This window comes from Lynx canadensis, chromosome F2 (genome assembly GCF_007474595.2).
Source record: "Lynx canadensis isolate LIC74 chromosome F2, mLynCan4.pri.v2, whole genome shotgun sequence".
Classification (NCBI taxonomy): domain Eukaryota; kingdom Metazoa; phylum Chordata; class Mammalia; order Carnivora; family Felidae; genus Lynx; species Lynx canadensis.
In genome coordinates this window covers 4,433,498-4,452,627 of record NC_044320.2, presented here as the reverse complement: position 1 = coordinate 4,452,627, position 19,130 = coordinate 4,433,498, and the positions used below count along the sequence as shown (strand labels likewise).

Genomic DNA, 19,130 nt, shown 5'->3' with positions numbered 1-19,130 from the left:
GGGCACACCCCACTGCCAAAGAGCAGGTGTGTGTGTGTGTGTGTGTGTGTGTGTGTGCGCGTGCACGCGTGTGCACACGTGTGTGTGAAAGGCCACTCAAGGCACTCAGAGACAATCACCCCTTGTCTGTAAGCTCCCCGGTGGGGTGGGGGGCATGTGTCCCCACCGTCCGTCTCAAAGGCCGGCTATTTTGCCCCATGTGGGGCCCAGTGAGCACTGGTTGGGCTGAGAATCCCCAGTCTGGGTGTTTCCCTCTCGAGAAAGGGCCGGGGAGAGCCTGCCGACTGTGTGCCCTGGAAGTGCAATGCCTTTGCCAACACCCTCCCAGAGGTCTCGGCAAACTCGCAAGCCGCACTGCTCCCCCACCTCCCAGCGATGAACCTGGCAGGTGCCCGCGGCCCAGACAACTTCGTTAGATGCACACGGCCAGTAATGACAGCTGGACTGGCCTCAGGCCAGAAGGACACCGAACATGCCCTCTCCTGCTGGAACCGTAACAAGTACCACAGCAGGTGAGGGCCTCACAGGTTAAGAGCCCAGAGTATCCAAACAGCAGGTATCAGGAGCTTCAGTGTGCTGTGTGAGAAACAGCACCCAGGGCTTAGCCACCTGCCTGTGACTCCACTGCTCAGGGCCGGGATGCGGTCCCAGGGCAATCTGACCAGAGGCCAGGCTCCAAATAGCTCGGGCTGTTAGAACCTGACTGGAGAAACACTTAACTACTTAAGTAAAGACACAGCGTGGGCAAACAAGCAAAGGATACAGTCAATGAAACCGAATTCTGATCATCCAGCTTACAGGAAAGAAAAGAAGGACAGGGCGTCTGAGCGGCTCAGTCGGTTGAGCACCCGACTTTAGGTCATGATCTCGCGGTCAGTGAGTTCAAGCCCTGAATCAGGCTCTGTGCTGACCGCTCAGAGCCTGGAGCCTGCTTCGGATTCTGCGTCTCCCTCTATCTCTGCCCCTCCCCTGCTCACACTCTGTTCCGTCTCTCAAAAATGAACAAAAGTTTTTAAAAAATTGAAAAAAAAAGAAGAGAAGGACATAAAGGGCAAAAGCAGGGAAGAAAGCTGATAATAACCACAGGGAAGAGAATTTGGCTAAATCAGTCTACTAACTGATTTTCAAATGCTGACCCAGCCTCAGAGACCTGATAAAGCCCACTTGGCTAGAGTGTATACCTCTTCTTGTAGATATGTTCGTATTCAATCGGCTAATATTTTGTTAGGGCCTTTTGCGTCTATGTTCATGAGAGATATTGGTCTTTTTCTTTTCTTGGAATGTCTCTGCCTGGTTTTGGGATTGCAGTGATACTGGCTTCAGGGGATGAGCTAGGAAATGTTCCCTATGCTTCTTTCCTCTGGAAGAGACTGTAGAGGACACGATGGCCTTCTGCCCAGGAATACCTGCAATGTTCATGGCAAAATACCCCCCGAGGCGGGCAGATTCTGGTATGGAGTCCCGGCTTTCCTCCTTAGCCATATGAATGACCGTTTTATCCTCATAAAATGGGGGCGATCTCTACATCAGCGGGGTGCTGTGAGGGTTCCACAAAATGTTTTCCGGGAAGGTGCCAGCACAGACCAAGTATGCAGAAAAGCTGGGGTTTGGGGGAGCCCATCTCCTTGCCTTCCCCAGCCAACCTCAGGTGGCAGTCCCAGGAAGCACGGGTGCCATGATTCCATCTCTCTCTCTCTCCCTCCCTCTCTCTCTCTCCAGTCTCTGAGCTCTCTCCAGGGCCCAGCTGCCCAGCTGGCATGATGTAGGCCACACCCTGTCCCTGGGAGGCAGAGCTCGGCCATTAGCCTCCAAAAGTCCAGCAATTAATTTGCTGAGCCGAGTTCTTGCCACAAGCCAGCCGATTGCCATAGTAACCAGTGTTCCCTATTCAGGCTCCCGGGGGGGGGGCGGAAAGGAGGGGGAGACACTGAGCAGAACACAATTTAAAGGGAGAAAATGAGATTTGGTGCATTGGAGGGCAGCCCTGGCAGAGAGCACACTGGGTCTGCACAGAGGGTCTGGCAGCTGCCCGCTGCGGGGGAGGGGCCGGGTGGACGGGGGCACTGCTGACATGTTGCCAGGGTGACAGGCGATGCTCTGGGCAGGAATCCAGTGGAGACACAGAAGCATGGCACGAGGAGTCCAACCACTGAGCTCTGAGGTCCCAGGGCCCTTCTGCTGGGCTGTGGGGAAGAGGGAGCCGGACGGCTTGCTCTCTGCAAGGCTGCTCGAGAGCCCAAATGGGGAAGCCAGGGGAGCACTGGAAAGCCTGCATCTTAGATTCAAACTTGGCTCTGTGTGACCCGGAGGGAGTCCTCCTCAGTCAACAAATCCATACAGAGTACCTCTCGTCCGCCGGGAACCGTCGGGGGCACTGGCTTCTCCCGGGGCAGCAAGCATGATGACGAAGCTTCTTGACCAGAATTCTTCCTAGCTGTGCAAACCAAGGGCATCACTTAACCTCTCTGGACCTCAGCCCTTTCATGTAAGATCGGTATACCCAAGTCACAGGAAGCATTAACTGAGTCACCCCGTGTAAAAAGCTTAGAACCATCCCTGACCACAGTGAGTGCTTAAGGCACGCTATTTTTGTGATTTTCCAATCCTTTGTCTCCTCACCTATAAGATGGGAATGATATCCCCTCCTTCGTGGATCTGTAGAGGAGATGAGGCGATGGGCGTGATAATCTTTTATAAAGTGAAATGTCGGCCAACATTGCCACAGTCAATGTTGAGGGGAGATTCTCAGTCTGAGCTAATGTTAGCACTTACTAAGTGCCAGGCCCGTGGGATAGGACACTCTGCGCAGGGACTGCAGCCTAATGGTGGAGACAGACAAACGAGAAGACGCTTACATTTCCCTGCGGTCAGAGCTCTGGTAGAAGGAAGGACAAGCACTGACCTCAGGCCCGGGAGGTCAGCGGAGGCTTCCTGGAGGAGGTGATGTCTGAGCTGAGCCTGGGAAGGTGAGAGGGGAGTAGCCAGGAGGACAAGGGTTGCCTGCACCAGGAATGGATGGTCTCCCTTCGAGGACCACTCGTGGGATAAGCAAGGGGGGCAGTATTTTGCAGGCGGGAATAAAGGCTAAAGGAGAAGGTAAGGGTTTGTGGAGAGGCAGGTATTTAGGTTTGAGGACAGAGTGTTCATAAAGACCACCTAGGGACTTGCGTGGTGCCCAGAGCAAGGGGCCAGACCGCCTGGAGAACTCCTGGGACCAGTGGAAGCTCTCAGGCACAGGAATGGACATCCATCCTGCAGAGTGCCAGGTGGAGCGGCGAGGGGGGGGGGGGCGTGAGGAGGGCGGTGCAGGGCCAAGTAAGAGACGCAGACCGCCTCCCCTGGGATGACTGCAGATGCCATGACATGGGTGACCAGCAGGGAGCAGAGGGGAGAGAGGAGAACTTGGGGGTGGGGAGCCCAGACTCCCAGTTTAAGCAATGGAGCTGGTCACTGCGGGTCGTGGGCATGAGGGGCTGCCCCCTGGACTGAGTCTGAGGCACCAGAAGGGAGCCAGGTGGAGAAGCCAAAGACAGACAGACAACTGAGTCTAGAGCTCGGAAGAGAAAGTGGGGCTGGGGACACCCCAGAAAGGTGGACAGGGTGGGGGTGGTCACAGCTCTGGGGTATAGCAAGAGAATTCTCCCACCTCTGATGCTGCGTGGGCCCCTTCCCCTTACACCTAGGAATGGAAGTGGACACACTAGGGCACCTCTGTATTTCTGCTCTCTTCTCCGATCCAGTGTTTTTATGGGACTTCTATGCTGAGCACTGTGTACGGGGCACTTTTAACTACACAACAATGCCGACAAACTTCAAGAGCATGAAAAGCCACAGAGTACGTGAAAATATTAGCAGAAGACGCACCTGATGAGGAACCGTTACCAAAATATACAAAGAACGCTTGAAACTCAACAATAAGAAACCAAACAACCTGATTTTAAAAATTGGTCAACGGGGACACCTGGGTGGCCCAGTTAGTTAAGCGTCAGACTCTGGATTTCAGCTCAGGTCATGATCCCAGGGTCATGGGATTGAGCCCCGAGTCAGGCTCCAAGCTAAGCATGAAGCCTGCGTAAGAGTCTCTCTTCCTCTCCCTCGCTCTCTGCCCCTCCCTCACTTGTGCTCTCTCTCTCTCTCTCTCTCTCTCTCTCAAATAAAGTTAAAAATTATTTTAACAAATGGGACGCTGTTCTTACCAGGCCCTTCACCAAAGAAGATGCACAGACGGCAAGTAACCACACGGAAAGAAGCTTCACATCACGCAGCGTCAGAAAACTGTAAAATACGAGATCCCAGCACACACCTCTGGGCGTGGCCGGAGCATGCGCACGGACAGCACCTGTCGGGGACGCCCAGCAACAGGGGCGCGCGCTCAGGAACAGGGACGCGCACTCACGGCTCCTGGGGACGCAGAACGGCGCGGTCACCTTGGGAAACAGTTCGGGGGTTTCTCACAAACCGAACGAGCTCTTCCCAGCTGATCCAGCAATCACGCTCGCTGGCATTTACCCACAGGAGCTGAAAACTTCTGTCCACGCAAGAACCGGCACGTGGATGTTTACAGCAGCCTCATTCATCACTGTCAAGGCTTGGAATCACTCAAGATGCCCTTCAGCAGGTGAACAGGTAAGTAAACTGTGGCGCAGACAATGGAATACTATTTGGCGCTAAAAAGAAACGAGCTCTCAAGGCATGGAAACACACGGAGGGACCCTAAATGCATATCAGGAAGTGAAAGAAACCCATCTGCAAAGGCTACACACGGTATGACTCCAACTCTGTGACATTCTGGAAAAGTAAATAAACATTAAAAAAATTTTAGGGACACCTGAGTGGCTCAGTCGGTTGGGCGTCCGACTTCGGCTCAGGTCATGATCTCGCGGTTCATGGGTTCGAGCCCCGCGTCGGGCTCTGTGCTGACAGCTCAGAGCCTGGAGCCTCCTTCGGATTCTGTGTCTCCCTCTCTCTGCCCCTCCCCTGCTCTCTCTCTCTCTCTCTCAAAACTAAACATTAAAGAAATTTTTTAATTAAAAAAAAAACCCTACAGAATGGCAGCTGAGCCAACATGTTTGTGGTAATGACGGGCAACCGTACAAAGGCACAATGAGACAAGAGGTAGACTGAGTCAGCACCATGCTGTGGTTTCACTTCCATTGTTTTAGGTCATCCTAACAAGCTGGCAAGGGGGTCTCAAGTTCAGGAGAGTTAAGGACTGTGCCGCGGATCACACGGCCAGGAGGTGACAGAACTGGGGTTAAATCCCGGGCCACTGTGCTCCTAGATTCACTGTCTGTGTCACTGGACCAGAGAGGGGACCGGTCCCCGTCCTCCAGAGAACAGCAGCGTGTGACCAGGTGCCTCGTGGGAGGGGAGATAAGGAAGGGACCCAGCCCGCAGGAGACTTTTCCTGCCATTGGGCAAGAACATGCGTCCAGTCATGTGTCCTCCTCAGTCAGGCATCTCAAGATGTAAATGGAACCCGCTCAACCCCACCCCGCCAAAGCACAGGATCCCTCTGACTGAAGGAGACAGAATTGGAGGAGGGACGTGGTTTCCTTCTTTATGCTATGGAATCCGCAGAGATTTCCTATCCGTTATTTTGTTCGCCCTAACAAGAGGCGAGATGCCAGTGGTTTCTCTCCCAGTTGCTAAAATCTGTGAATGAAACTCAAGCTCTGTCTATTCTTTGAATAATAAATATTTCTTAAACTGGTCCCCGAAGGGCGTGGAAGGCAATCCTCACCCAGAGGCCGGCACCCACTGCTTCACTCTCCTGCACGGTCCGCGGTCGTCGATTCACTAACTCAGCAAGTACTTCCCGAGTCTCCAGCTACGTGCCAGGCATTGTTTTAATCATTGGGTCAGGGCAATATCCCTGCCTCCCTGGAGCCTGCTTTCCAGGAAAAGAGGAGAAAACTAACCCAGGAAACAAGTACCAATAGGGTTTCAGAGAATAACTGATTTGAACACAGTGGGGTCAAGGGATAGATGACTTGGGTAGGACAGTTTTTACTCTTTGTGAAAGGACAGTCTCTGAGGTGGGGACACTGAACAGAGATCTGAATAATGGGAAGGAGCCAGACATCCAGAAAGAGGGGTGCAGGGAGGGGTAAAAGGCCTCCATCAGTTCCTGGACTCCTGAAACTAACAGCCTGGGAAGTGGCCCCAGCCCTCAGACACCTGCCCCCCACCTCATCATCTGCACCTGCTCCCAAGAACCCAGTGAGGGGGGGCAGCTGCGTGGCTCAGTCGGTTAAGTGTCCAACTTTGGCTCAGGTCATGATCTCGCGATTCGTGGGTTCGAGCCCCGCGTCGGGCTCTGTGCTGACAGCTCAGAGCCTGGGGCCTGCTTCGGATTCTGTGTCTCCCTCTTTCTCTGCCCCTCCCCTGCTCACACTCTGTCTCTGTCTCTCTCTCACAAAAATAAGCAAACATTGAAAAAATTTAAAAAAGAAAGGGACTTTGATTAGGCACAGCTGAGAGCAAAGATGGGGAACAGAAACCAGTGTTGTTCCCACATACCAACAAGTTTCAGTTGTCCAAAGATGGCTTCTTTAGCATTAGTACTATTTTTTTTTAATTTTCTGAAGTTTTTTTTTTTTTAATTTATTTTTGAGAGAGAGAGAGAGAGACAAAGTGTGAGCAAGGGAGGGGCAGAGAGAGAGGGAGACACAGAATCCGAAGCAGGCTCCAGGCTCTGAGCTGTCAGCACGGAGCCCGACGCGGGGCTCGAACTCACAAATGTGAGAGAGCATGACCTGAGCTGAAGTCAGACGCTCAACTGAATGAGCCACCCCGGGGCCCCACATTATTACTGTTAATCACCTCCTGCATCTGCCTGACAGGTCTGGCAGGTAAGCAGGAAACATGCCGCCGCCCTCCAATCCCCTCAAGGTTGGTGGACACTCCCAGAGAGAAGGGATCCGAACGTGAACGTGAAGTCCAGTAAGTCTCTGAGCACCGATCACACAGCAGGTGCGCAGCACGGACATCCATCTACTCAGTCCCACGGAAGCCCCACAATAGCCTCATGTGCTCAGAGTTACTGTCTTGTTTCACAGACTGGAAACCCCAGACCACGACATTGCTCAAGGCCCTGTGGTTATTAATGGCAGGGGCTGGATTCCCATTCTGGGCCACCCAATCCAGGGGTTACCGGCTGCCTCTGGAAGGAAACCAAGACGTAAGTGGGAAGGTCGGTCCAGGGCAGACAGGGGCCCCTGAAGCCCAGTGCTTTGAGTTTTGTGCTTAAAATTACACACAGGGAGGGGCGCCTGGGTGGCGCAGTCGGTTGAGCGTCCAACTTCAGCCAAGTCACGATCTCGCGGTCCGTGAGTTCGAGCCCCGCGTCGGGCTCTGGGCTGATGGCTCGGAGCCTGGAGCCTGTTTCCGATTCTGTGTCTCCCTCTCTCTCTGCCCCTCCCCCGTTCATGCTCTGTCTCTCTCTGTCCCAAAAATAAATAAACGTTGAAAAAAAAAATTTAAAAAAAAAAAGAGCGCCTGGGTGGCGCAGTCGGTTAAGCGTCCGACTTCAGCCAGGTCACGATCTCGCGGTCCGTGAGTTCGAGCCCCGCGTCAGGCTCTGGGCTGATGGCTCGGAGCCTGGAGCCTGTTTCCGATTCTGTGTCTCCCTCTCTCTCTGCCCCTCCCCCATTCATGCTCTGTCTCTCTCTGTCCCAAAAATAAATAAACGTTGAAAAAAAAATTTAAAAAAAAATTACACACAGGGAAATGCTCATTGACTTTGAATCGTATTTTCAGTTCCACAAAGATGCTGAACCTAAAGGATTTTAGGAGACGGGTGCCTGAGTGGCTAGTCGGTTAAGTGTCTGACTCATGATTTTGGCCCAGGTCATGATCTCACGATTAGTAGCTTTGAGCCCTGCATCGGGCTCTGTGCTGACAGTGTGGAGCCTGCTTGGGATTCTCTCACTTTCTCCTTCTCTCTGCCCCTCCCCCACTTGTTCTCTCTCCCTCTGTCTCCCCTCACCCCCTGGCCCCAATAAAAGTAAATAAACTTTAAGAAAATAAAGTTTTAGGGGAGCTGGGAGAGAAGGGCCATATAATCGGGCACCCTGGGACCACTACTGTCTGTCCCCTGAGCCCCTGCACCCCAGGGATTGTCTCCTGCCTGGTCCCACCACTGCTTTCCCTCCTAGACTCCCTTCCTCTGGTAGCAGAATTCACCTCTTGCTTTTGCAGAAACTGCCCTCCTACCCTCCGTTGATGTGGTTCACATGGGGGGACCCCACGTGCCTGGCCAGTGGGGTGGCAGCAAACCAGACCAGCATAGGCTTCCCATCGGCACCCTGGGTGCTGGAATGCGACAGGGGTCAAGCATGTAATCAAGCGAGGCCATCTCTGGGAGCTCTGCTGGCGTGTCCGGAGAGGGGTACGTTTCTAAGGCAAGCGCTAAGTATAGAGATGCTGGAGGCCATTTGCCGTGACCCGGGGGATCCTGATGGAGAACGAAGCCATACACCAAGGGGAAGGAGACGACACCCGTCACCTGGCCACCTACCCCAGTGTTGTCCAGAGTCCAGAGGCACCACAGCTGTGATGTCTGAAGCCAACGCTTCCCCACCTCACTTCTCAAACTCCAGCCCATCCGCACCGAGGCTCCTTCCCTCGCAAAGCACAGAGCAGGTGCGTGTGCTTAACCAGGCCAGCAGGTGCGGCCCCCGCTTGCCCGAACCCAGTCAGCCTCCCACACGCAGCCTCCCAGGTTCCTTAACCGTCGTCCTCACTCCGCATCTTGCCTCTTCTTCTCCTCCTTTCAGCTCTGATTCTCAACCCAGTTTAGACCGCTTTCCGGGAATTACCCAGTTCAGCCTCCCCTCCGGGGCTGACTTCCAAAGTCCATCCAGATCCCTCACCCAGCGTCCCTTCTGGGTCAACAGGGCAGCACAGACAGGGGACCGCCCTCCCTTCAGCCGGAGGAGATGCTCTTTCACGCTCCATTAGTTCATTCCAGCATCTTAGAGCTGTCGCGACCCTGTTTTTACGTCTTCCACGTCCTCAGTACTGAACTGTTCCCCATTTTTAAGTTTCTTTTGTTTCCTTTTTTCCCCTCTGAATACACCGTCTCGGGTCATTTCACAAGACACAGTCTCGGATTACAGGGTCCTGAGGACACAGAAAGATATTTCTGTTTAACTTATTTTGAGCAGCGTCTGGTCTGATGAAGCAAGGGGTATAAATAGTGCAAGGCACCCACACTGATTCTGGGGGTGGCGTCCCCAGCAGGCTCCCCTCTTCCTAGGGGACAGTCGTGAAGCCCTGGGGATGGGAGACAGTTGGGTGCCCAGGAGAGCTGTGGACCGTGGGGCCAGAGCAACTGTGCTCTGCCCCCGTGTCCACCACTCCCTAGCCACGTGCTCTGAGCTCCTGTCTCCCAGCCCGCCTGTAACCTCACCCCCCAGCTGAGCGGAGCCATTCGAGTCCCCAGCTCAGCACCGTAAAATGAAAATGGTGGCCATAAGAACAAACACCAAAACCAAAACAACAACAACAAAAAAAGCTGCCAGCACCCCCACTAAAGGAAGTTATCCTCATCGGAGAACCCTTTCCAGCATTTACTCCATCAGAACCACAGCATCTGGCTTGAGACCTCGGTCTGAGAGGGGTCCACCCCAATGTCTGCTCCAGCCCCCCACTCTGCTGCCCTCTTCCGCACACAGGCAGGTGTAGACGTCCCAGGAACGGGTGCTCGTGACTCTGCAAGGGACCCTGCACACCTCTAAGGTCAAGGTGCTAGAACAGGAGGAGTGTGAGAGGTGTTAGCCATCTCTGGATGGGGAAGCTGAGGGAAAGGGCGGCTGCCAAGTGGGGGTCAGGGGGGCACGGTCTCCCCCAGGTGGGCTCCAGCAAGAGGGCTGTTGGGAGCCCCCACCTGTGGAGACCCTGTCATCTCTGGTCCCCACTCTGCCCGAGGGCACACAGTCCCCCCAAGCTCTGAGGACAGTGTCCCTTCTGAGAAGGAGACCCTTACACCCGGACCAGACTATAAATTCCCATGTTATACTCTTGAGTTTGCAGAGGGTGTGCTCACCCTCAGCACAGGTATCATCGGATGAGACAGGTCCGTTCCTATCATTTCCCAGCACAAAGTCTTCTCTTCATGGCCCTTTTCAATTTGGCTCCAACCTCCTTTTCCAGGTTCACGGCCCCCATACCCAACCTCACGAAGCTTACCCTCCAACCTCAAAGACTTCTCTCTCTTCCTTGTACACCCCAGAATTTTCTTTTCCTAACTCTCTGACACTGCCTCAGATGATGTCTTTTCCTTGCCAGGCAGACTCCTACTTATGCTTCAAAGCCCAGCTTATACGCTTCCTCCTCCAGGAAGCCTTCCCTGATTTCCCAGGCAGGAAGTGTGTCACTATCTTTTCTAGGCTCCCACAAACCCCTGACTTTTAGCACCCCACAAGTGGTATTAAAACTGACCTACTAGGGACACCTGGGTGGCTCAGTCAGTTGAGCATCTGACTCTTGGTACCGGCTCAGGTTATGATCTCATCGTCATGAGAATGAGCCTCGCATCAGGCTCTGCACTGAGTACGGAGCCTACTCGGGATTCTCTCTCTCTCTCTCCTTCTGCCACTCCCCCCTTCCCAAGATAAATAACGATTTTTTTAAAAGTTACCTACTTAGAGGCCACCTGGCTGGCTCAGTCAGTAGAGCATGGGACTCGGTCTCAGGGTTGTGAGTTTAAGCCCCACACTGGATACAGTGACTACTTATAAAAAAATGTTTAAATAAAATAAAATAAAGTCGACCTGCTTATTGGTCTGTGCTTTCCACCGGGCTCCTCAGACTTAGGGATCGTGTCTCTGGTCTCTCTTCCTCCCTGCCTGGAATGCTGACAGGCCCACGGCAGGCCCTCCATGTATCAATGCAACAGAAAAAAACCAATCCACAGATCGAGTGTGTAAACTACATTTAACTCTGTACTTCACCTCATTAGTAACGGGGAGATCTCTTTCATGTTTTTAAATGTTTTTTAAATAATCCTGAGCCTTCTACTCCCCGAGAAGAGAGCAAGCCTGTGGATTCACACAGGAGTTCCCCTTTGCCTACTCGCTAAGAGTGTTTCTCTTTGCCCAAGGTACTGCCACAGACCCCCACCAGTCACTGTCATCCTGCAGGCACGAGCACGGGAGGAAGGCCAGGGATGCACGGGGTGGCCCCAGGAATCTGCAGGGTCGCTTCTCTTTCCAGGGAACTGATTCACAAACACCCCAACACGCCAGAGGTCTCCGAGCTGACACGGTACTGGGATCTCCAGCTCGGTTCCTAAAAGAGCCCCGTGGCTTTGGCATCACGGCGCTGAGACCCCAGGACAGGGCTGAGCGGAAGCCCCAGAACGCCTCTCCTTCCAGGGACCTGTGGGAGGAGCTGCCTTCCCTGCCTCTGTGCTTGGCTGTGCCTGGCAAAGCCGGGCTGTGGACACATCGTCGGAGCGTTCGCTGACGGGAGCCTGCAGCAGGGCGGACGGAAGAGGAGCCTCTGGAGAAGCTGTGTTGGAGCCAAGGGCCACCGCGAGCCCGCCCTCTTTCCTTCCCACCTGGAAGACCAATCAGGCATGGCTGATGGAAACTTGGCAATGAGGACTCACCCACTCACTCACCCCTTTTCCCCTCCGTGTGTTGGCCTCCTCACTCATTGTTTCATCGAAGCTGCCCACGTGCCCCCCATCCACGCAGTCATGCATCTCCGCACCGCCCCCACCACTCACCAGCACGAAGGCTCACTCGTGCCACAAGCACTGTATCCCCCACCCACCCCAAGGCCCCGCCAGAGTCCCCGACGTGGAGACCCACAAGGCAGAGTTTCTGCCTCTGGGACCGTGCACGTAGGGCACAGCCCGAAGGAGGAGCACATCAGTGAGAAAGAGCGTGGCGAATTCTCCTCTTTCCCTAAGACTCAGCGTCGCTGTTACCCATCCTGGGAGCCTTACATCAAACCCCGGCCCTGGTAAGTCACACTCTGACACAGAGGAGACCAGAGAGAGGAGTAGAGAGGAGTAGTGAGGAGTAGTGAGGAGTAGCGTGCAGCAGCCCGCAGCAGAGGCTTCTGCTCTTATCTGGTCTCTTGTCCTTGGGCTGGTCACGGAACCTCTCTGGGTGTCTCCTCGTACATAAAGTGATCGCCGAATAGCTCCAGGCTTGCTGAAGCTCCCCAGGGCGGGGCTGGGGGTACATAAACCCTCAGTGCCAGTGTGTGCGTTGTAGGAGTATTTGGTGCGTGGTAAGCGGTCGATTGTTGGGGGGAAGCGTTCTTCTGTCCTTCCCAGCACAGAGCACCCCGAACCGTCACCCTTAGCACACGGAGCAGCCTGGCATCAGGGCCGTGTTGTATTTGCCCTTCAGCCCCTAAGCACGCCTAGCATTCGGAGCGGGACGAACAGCAACTGGGAGGACCCCTGTGGGAAGAGCTAGTGTGAACTGGCCAAGCTAAGACACAAGGAATTCCAGACATCTATATTTACATTCGCAGTACACAGCTGCCGAATCACTTTAGGGAGGAGGTGATCAAGGGGTTCCGGCACTTTCTTCCTTGGTCTAAGAACAAGCTAGTGGCTGAACGGGAGTCCTGGGGCCACTATGACCTTGTAAAGGTAGGAAGTTGACCTACCAGCAGCTAAGGACGTCAGCCCTGCTCACCCACTATAGATCCCTGGGCCCTGGGCTGACACTCATTATGCTCTCTGGACTCCTTCTCTGGGCTCCTGCACAGAGATGTTCTAAATGGTGCTGCAAACCACGCAGATAGCAAATAGGAGGGCCAAATTCACACATGAGCGAGACCTACTCCCACCAACACAGGCCGGTCCCTGGGCTCAGTGCGGGCCTCAACAATGCACAGCTGCCAGACCTTCCTGGTCGTCGGACAGAGCTCGCCCTGAGCCCCAGCTGTTGGGCACACCTGTGTAAGGCACTGTGCCAGATGGCGGAAGTACCCCTCTGACTTTTCCAACTCCGATATTTCATTCACTCAGCAAACTGTGACTTAAATTAAATTGTGATTGATCCAATACCTACCACACGCCACGCACTTGATTAACACCATTTTGAAATTACTCTGTTCCACAAAGATTTTGTTGAGCTCCTACTATGCCCAGCATTGTGTAGACACTGGTAGTTCATAGAAAAATAAAGCGGAACCCATGATCTCAAGGAACTCCTTGCCTGGCGGTAGAAACAGACAAGCCCATCGTGGACTATAGCGGGGGACGACGAGGAGCTGGGCTGCTGCGGTCAAGGTGGACCAAAGAATCCAACACGCACGGAGAGCCCAAGGTTACTTGCTCACAGCAGCTTGGGAGCAAAGGAAAAAAGTTGGCTTGCCATTAGGTGTTTCTCCAGAGACCTGGAAGCAATCCACCCAGGGCCTCATTCTGTCCATCACTTGTGCTGAAAGCAAATGGAACCCCTGCACCACTGCCCCGTGGGCTCCCAGCAAGCATTAGACCAAGCAAAACAAAATACAATTCAACCTTTCAATTATTAATGGAGTACTTCCTATGAGCCAGACATTGTGCTACAGAAACACGTTTTAGAATTCATTGTTACTGCTCCTGAATTGTTCAAACACCGGGTCTTCATTCGTGTATATGTTTGGATATAATGTTATCAAAGGACATTTGCCACAATGTTACTATTGGTTAAAGCAGGGCACAGGGGTTTGCCAATATTGCCTCACTTGTAACAATATGCTTTTATTACTTTTATAATTGAAACGATCCTAATGAGAAAACATTTTTTTTTTTTTTAAGTAAAAAGAGCTTCCAAATGGTATATCTGCCTCTTTGGATGAATTCCATACACTTACCTTAGACACTCAGTCTGGAATTTTGGTTAAGGGCATGAGCTGTGTGCCAAGATGTGGGTTTGAATCCCAGTTCTACTGCAGCTTACTAACTGTGAGACAGTCCTAAGGCTCAGTTTGTCCATCTGTACAAGGGGTAAGAGCACAGCCAATTCACAGGAGTAAATGATGGAAGTCATAATGCCGAGCCCTCAGCCTGGGGCCAACTGGCACTCAATCTCAGATAGGCTCAGGGGGCACTTTGGTTTTGTTTTTACACAGCTCAAAAAAAGTGTCACGGGAAATGGGATAAGTTATGCCAAGTAGCTCCAAAAACACACAGTAGGGACTGACAGACGGAAGTGGCAGGGAGAGCTTCCATTTCAATAAAAGGAAGACTTTTTAACCAGATACTCCACGATGCGTTTCAGGCTGCCATGGGAAGCAGCGATTCCGCTGTCCAGGGAGGGGGGCCAAGGGAAGGTGGCCAGAGACGTGGGATGCAGTCAGCAGATAAGGCGGTCGGGCGAGGTGGCTCTGATGCTCAGTGCACAGTGTTCAGATGAGAGCGCCCTTAGAAGGGGTGATTATCTGGCAAAGCCCTGTGCAGTCGCTCTGAATCCATAATCACAAACAAGGTAACAGTTGTTTTATTTTTAAGTGACACTTTGTTTTGCCGTTTAGGCCACTTGGCTCTTTCTTGTTTTTTTGGACTCAGGAGCAGACTGCCCCCCAGCAACTTGGCGAAGCAGGTGGTCAAGGCCAGTTCCCGCGTCTGGGATAAGCCAGTATGTAGTTAGAGCAGAGACTTCTCCCTTGAGTTAGTTCCAGCCAAAAGATGGTGTAAATCCCTTCTTTCCCCTGTATTTTACTATGAACCAAACTGAAAAAAATTTAAATGATACTCTCACATCCACCAGAACACAGCCAGAATTAACTAGAAGGAACAAGCTTCCAGGGACCGGGAGTTTACTGGCTGTGGCACTCGGCCTCCATAGTGGGCAGTAGGATGGAGCTCGGCCGTCAGATGGCTTTGTCACAGAATGATCCCGGCGTCTTCGCGAGCACAGCGCTGGAAGGCCCACCCTCCACACGTCCCCTGGGTCTCTACCAATACCTCCTTTATTCTGTGCGGTGACATTACTTGGTATTCAGCCTCTCGCGAATGCTCAGTCCTGATACCTCCCGAAAACACTGAAACACCCACATGCTTTGGCCCAGAAACCCTAGTCCTTGGGAATGATCTGAGCATGTCCTGGCCACGTGGAGGAAGCCACGTGCACAAAGATGCCCACGGCTGTAGCAAGGGGGGATGGTTAGCTCATCCACTTGAAGGAATTTCAAGAAGCAATACAAAACGGTACCAACCCTGTCCCACACCTGCATGCGTGTACACACACACACGTGTGCACACCCACAGGTGCACAATGCCAAACCCTGGGCAGGAAGACCAAAGGGTCAACCCCTCTGTGTGCTGGGACCTCAGGAGACCTGTGTTTGAGACCCACTTCTCGAAATACAAAGCAGGGAAGTCACTCCTGTTTTCCTGGACTCTGTTTCCTCATCTGTAAAATGGGGGCGGGGATCCCAATTCCCCCCTTCTCACCAGATCTTGTCCTTCCTTGGTCTTCTAGTTATTTGTGTCAGGCAACCTGGCATGTGTTCAATTCCTCAGTAGTGGATTGGCCACAAATTCCCAGGGACCTTTCCCACCCTAAAAAATCACCTTGGGCTCATTTTCTGGCTCCTCCTGTGGGCCTGCATCAGTAAGGATGGGCCCTTTTGAGGGGACATTTTCCCAGCATGTGGAAACAGGTCTTTGTAGAAGTGACAAGGGGCTCTGATGCCCCAGAAGTGGCTCTGAGTCCTGACGCCCCGTCTTCTCTCCACCTGGCCTCAGGTAAGTCAATCCAGGTCCTTTCTTTCTCTGTTTATAAAACCGAGACATGAATGACACACAGAGTTCACAGTTCCGGCCCTCAGTGACCACACAAGCTGGGTCAGCCTTCATCATCATCAGCAGCAGGACTGAAGGGAGAGAGGAGGCAGGAGAGGACTAGCGGAATTTTGAGGACAGAGAGGAAACACTCAGGAAGTGTAAGATCTCAGGCTGGGAAAAGACTGAATATACACCAGGCCCAAGCGTTCAAGGTCCAGCCCAACCCTCCACCAGCCATGTGAAATGGCCATCCAACCTTTGTTTAAACACCTGCAGTACTGGGGGACCCCCCACCCCCCCACCTCCGCTGAATGGCTCCCTCTGTCTCTGCACAGCTCTCCCTCCTGGGCTGGAATCCAGCGTCCAGCAAACTTCCCTCACTAGGACCAAGAGAGAAGATCAACTGTGTCTTGTACAGGACATTCCTGCAGGCCACCGTGGCCACCCCGCACTGGATGACCTTTCTCACGGTGGCAATCGCCCTTCCACACGAGCCATGGCTTCTGTTCCCAGGAATCCTGGTTTCTCCCCCTCTGAAACCACTTCCACTTATCAACAACCCTCCTCGAATGGAATCAGGGAGGGAGAGAGAACCCGGCTCATGCAGAGTCCAGAGCTGGAAAACTCCAGGGCCCGACGAGACCCTGCTGGTCACACAGACAGTCGTGGACAAGCAGAGGGCATCCACCTGGCTAAAGGGGACAGCTGCTCTGACTGTATGCAAGGGACAAGTTGTCCGTCTTCTTGTTTTTCAAGAAAAGACAGAGATTAAGATTTGCACGTAAAATCTGCCGAACAACTTCCTGGCAAGCAATTAAATCAAGTTTAAATTAAAATCAAGTTCACAACTCTGTGGCTGGATTAGCCTGTGAGCTGCTTACTTAACCATTTTGAAGATGTGGAAAGGCTCTTCTAGACATGTGATGAAATCTGGAAGATTTTTGAGAGAGAGCGAGCACACAAGTGGGGGGGGCGGAGAGAGAGACAGGGGGACAGAGGATCCAAGATGGGCTCTGTGATGACAGCATAGAGCCCAAGAAGGGGCTCGAACTCACGAGCCGCGAGATCAGGACCTGAGCCGAAGTCGGACGCTTAACCGACTGAGCCCCCCAGGTGCCCCTGTTCTGAAAATTGTAAATGCCCCCCGGATGCCCTAGAGTCACTCCTGTGTCCCCAGAAAGAAACTCTTCATCTCTTCCAGTCTCTGGCCTTGCATGAGAGGCCCAACAACAAGGTGACGACTGCCCAAAGTCACAGTCAGACCCTGAGTAGCAGAATGACAAGGAATTCTAGGACGGGGCATTGGTGCTGCCTCCCCAGGGCTGACAAGCAGAGGCCGCTGAGATGGGCAGCATGCCTACCTCGTGCCCAGCTCTCCCAGAACGGTCCTTCGCACCCCTTCTATCACCTCCATGTGGAAGATGAGGAAACTGAGGCTCGTGTGGACAGTCCCCAGCTCAGGCAGCCGCGTAAAGCAACAGGGTTGTGAGTGGAAGAGAAGGGCAGCCGCACAGCTTGGCCTCACCTGCACCTGCTGCACAGCCGGGCAGCGCGCCCCTCTCAGCCTGCCTCTGGCTACGCAGAAGCCCTGGGGAATTTAGAACTTTCCTGCAACAGTGCAGTGAACTAAATAAACTAGAAGGGGTCCCAAGGTTCTCCCCAAAGCCGGGGGGTTCTCACAGACAGGTGCCTGGCTGTCTGGGGTTTTGCTGGGCATAAACCATCAATGAGACGGATCTGGGGCTGGAATGGCCCTGCGCAGGGTCACAGGTGTGGGGCAGGTGCCGGAAGGTGGCCAGGAGCAGAACGAAGTGCTGGGGAGAGGGATCCAGCAGACCCCCAGGACTGGCCGAGGGGGCGGCACCTTCTCTGGGGCGGGGGATACCCTAGTCAGCGTGGCCCCTGCCGTCTCAGAGTCTCCGGGAATAGGGAGAAGTGGGGCACATGCTACGATTACACCACTAACTCAAGTTACGCTTCACAACCTGGGACAGGAAACTCTGGCCTGCTGCGTTGGATGACACACAGGACATAGGACAAAAACGGCGCCCCTGGGTTCGAGACCGCGAAGAGAGAGAGAATAAACTGCTCAGATAGGAGAGAGATCCAAATTTCCACCAAAAAGGCAGAGTTCCCTGAAAGTAATACAAAACGGAAGGTAAGCTCTCTCCCTTCCCTGCTGTTTCAATTTTCCTTTCCTTCCCCCCGCCCCCCTCCTTGATTTCTTTACTCCAAATTTCTTACTGGAAAGTTGGAAGAGGCTGAGCTATCTCCACAACTTTATAAAAGCAGCAGCTTGGAAATGAGTCTCTGCATCTGACACACTGCAGGCACCTCCGGGCTCCTGCCTCCTGGAGCTGCTCACCTCAAATCAGACGGGTAGGTTCTCACTGACTTGGCTTCATTTTACCCTGAAGTCTGCAAAGCACAGACCCGGCAGCTCAGGACTGAGGTCACCCCCAAACAGCTTAACATTCAAGTTCCAGGAGGAAACAGCTCAGTTCGGAGAGGGCACTCTCCCCAGCTCCAGGCACCCACTGCTATTCCATCACCACCATGGGGAGACCGAGTCAGTCTGGAGCCCCGTGACCTCCGGCAGCCTCCAGGGAAGAGAACACGGGACTTACCTGCCAGGGCAGAAGCTGAAAACGATGCCAGCTAGGGTTCCAGTCCAGAGCAGGAATTCACCGGAAGCAGAGTCCTGGAAGGAGCCAGCCCCAGGCGGCCCCCTCCTGGGGGGTGGAGGGGTCACAGGCCAGCGACCCCTCTCACTCTGCCCCCACCAAAAAGAAGATCTAGCAATCTCAGTCTTGAGATAAGGCTTGTAATAAGTCTGGGGGCACGGGTGCCTAGAAAGAGCTAGTTTTAAGACCAATAACTAAAGAAATAAAGCAAAAAGGTTAGGCTTGGAACTTGGAAAATAAAACAGAAAGTGCTGGAAAAACACACACATAAGCAAAGGGGACACAGGTCCTCCGGGAGAAGTGCAGCGGCGGCAGCCAGCCCAGCTGCTGCCCAAGAACAAAGCTGCTCGGTCCCCCCAGGGGCAAAGTGGCCGGCGGTGGGAGCCCCCAGCTCGCCGCGCGGAGGGAGGAGCGGGCGGTGGGCGGGCTCGGGAGGAGGGCCGGCGGGAGGGGCGGCGGCGGCCCGGCCGGGAGGACCGAGGTCTGTGCCCTGGGGGGCGGGAGCCAAGCCCGCGGGAGGGTGCGCCCTGCGGGAAGGGGCCGGGGCAGCTCGGCTTCCCGGCGGCGAGGAGGCCGCCCTGGGAAGCCCGGGACGGGGGCTGACAACTCCCTGTCCAGTTATAGACTCCACCGGATATTTTGGTCCCTTTTCCAGCCTACAGCCGGGTCTGAAATAGCCCCCCTCCCCTCCCCACTAA

General features: G+C 53.7%; 1 protein-coding gene across 1 annotated transcript in view; it reads right to left on the bottom strand.

Annotated features, from left to right (window-relative positions):
- Nucleotides 1-18,815, bottom strand: part of COL22A1 (collagen type XXII alpha 1 chain) — a 232,479-nt gene extending 213,664 nt beyond the window's left edge. Inside the window, exon 1 of the mRNA XM_030304529.1 lies at nt 18,376-18,815. The gene's annotated coding sequence lies outside the window, so the exon portion shown is untranslated. The remainder of the gene's footprint in view (nt 1-18,375) is intronic.
- Nucleotides 18,816-19,130: the final 315 nt, after the last annotated feature.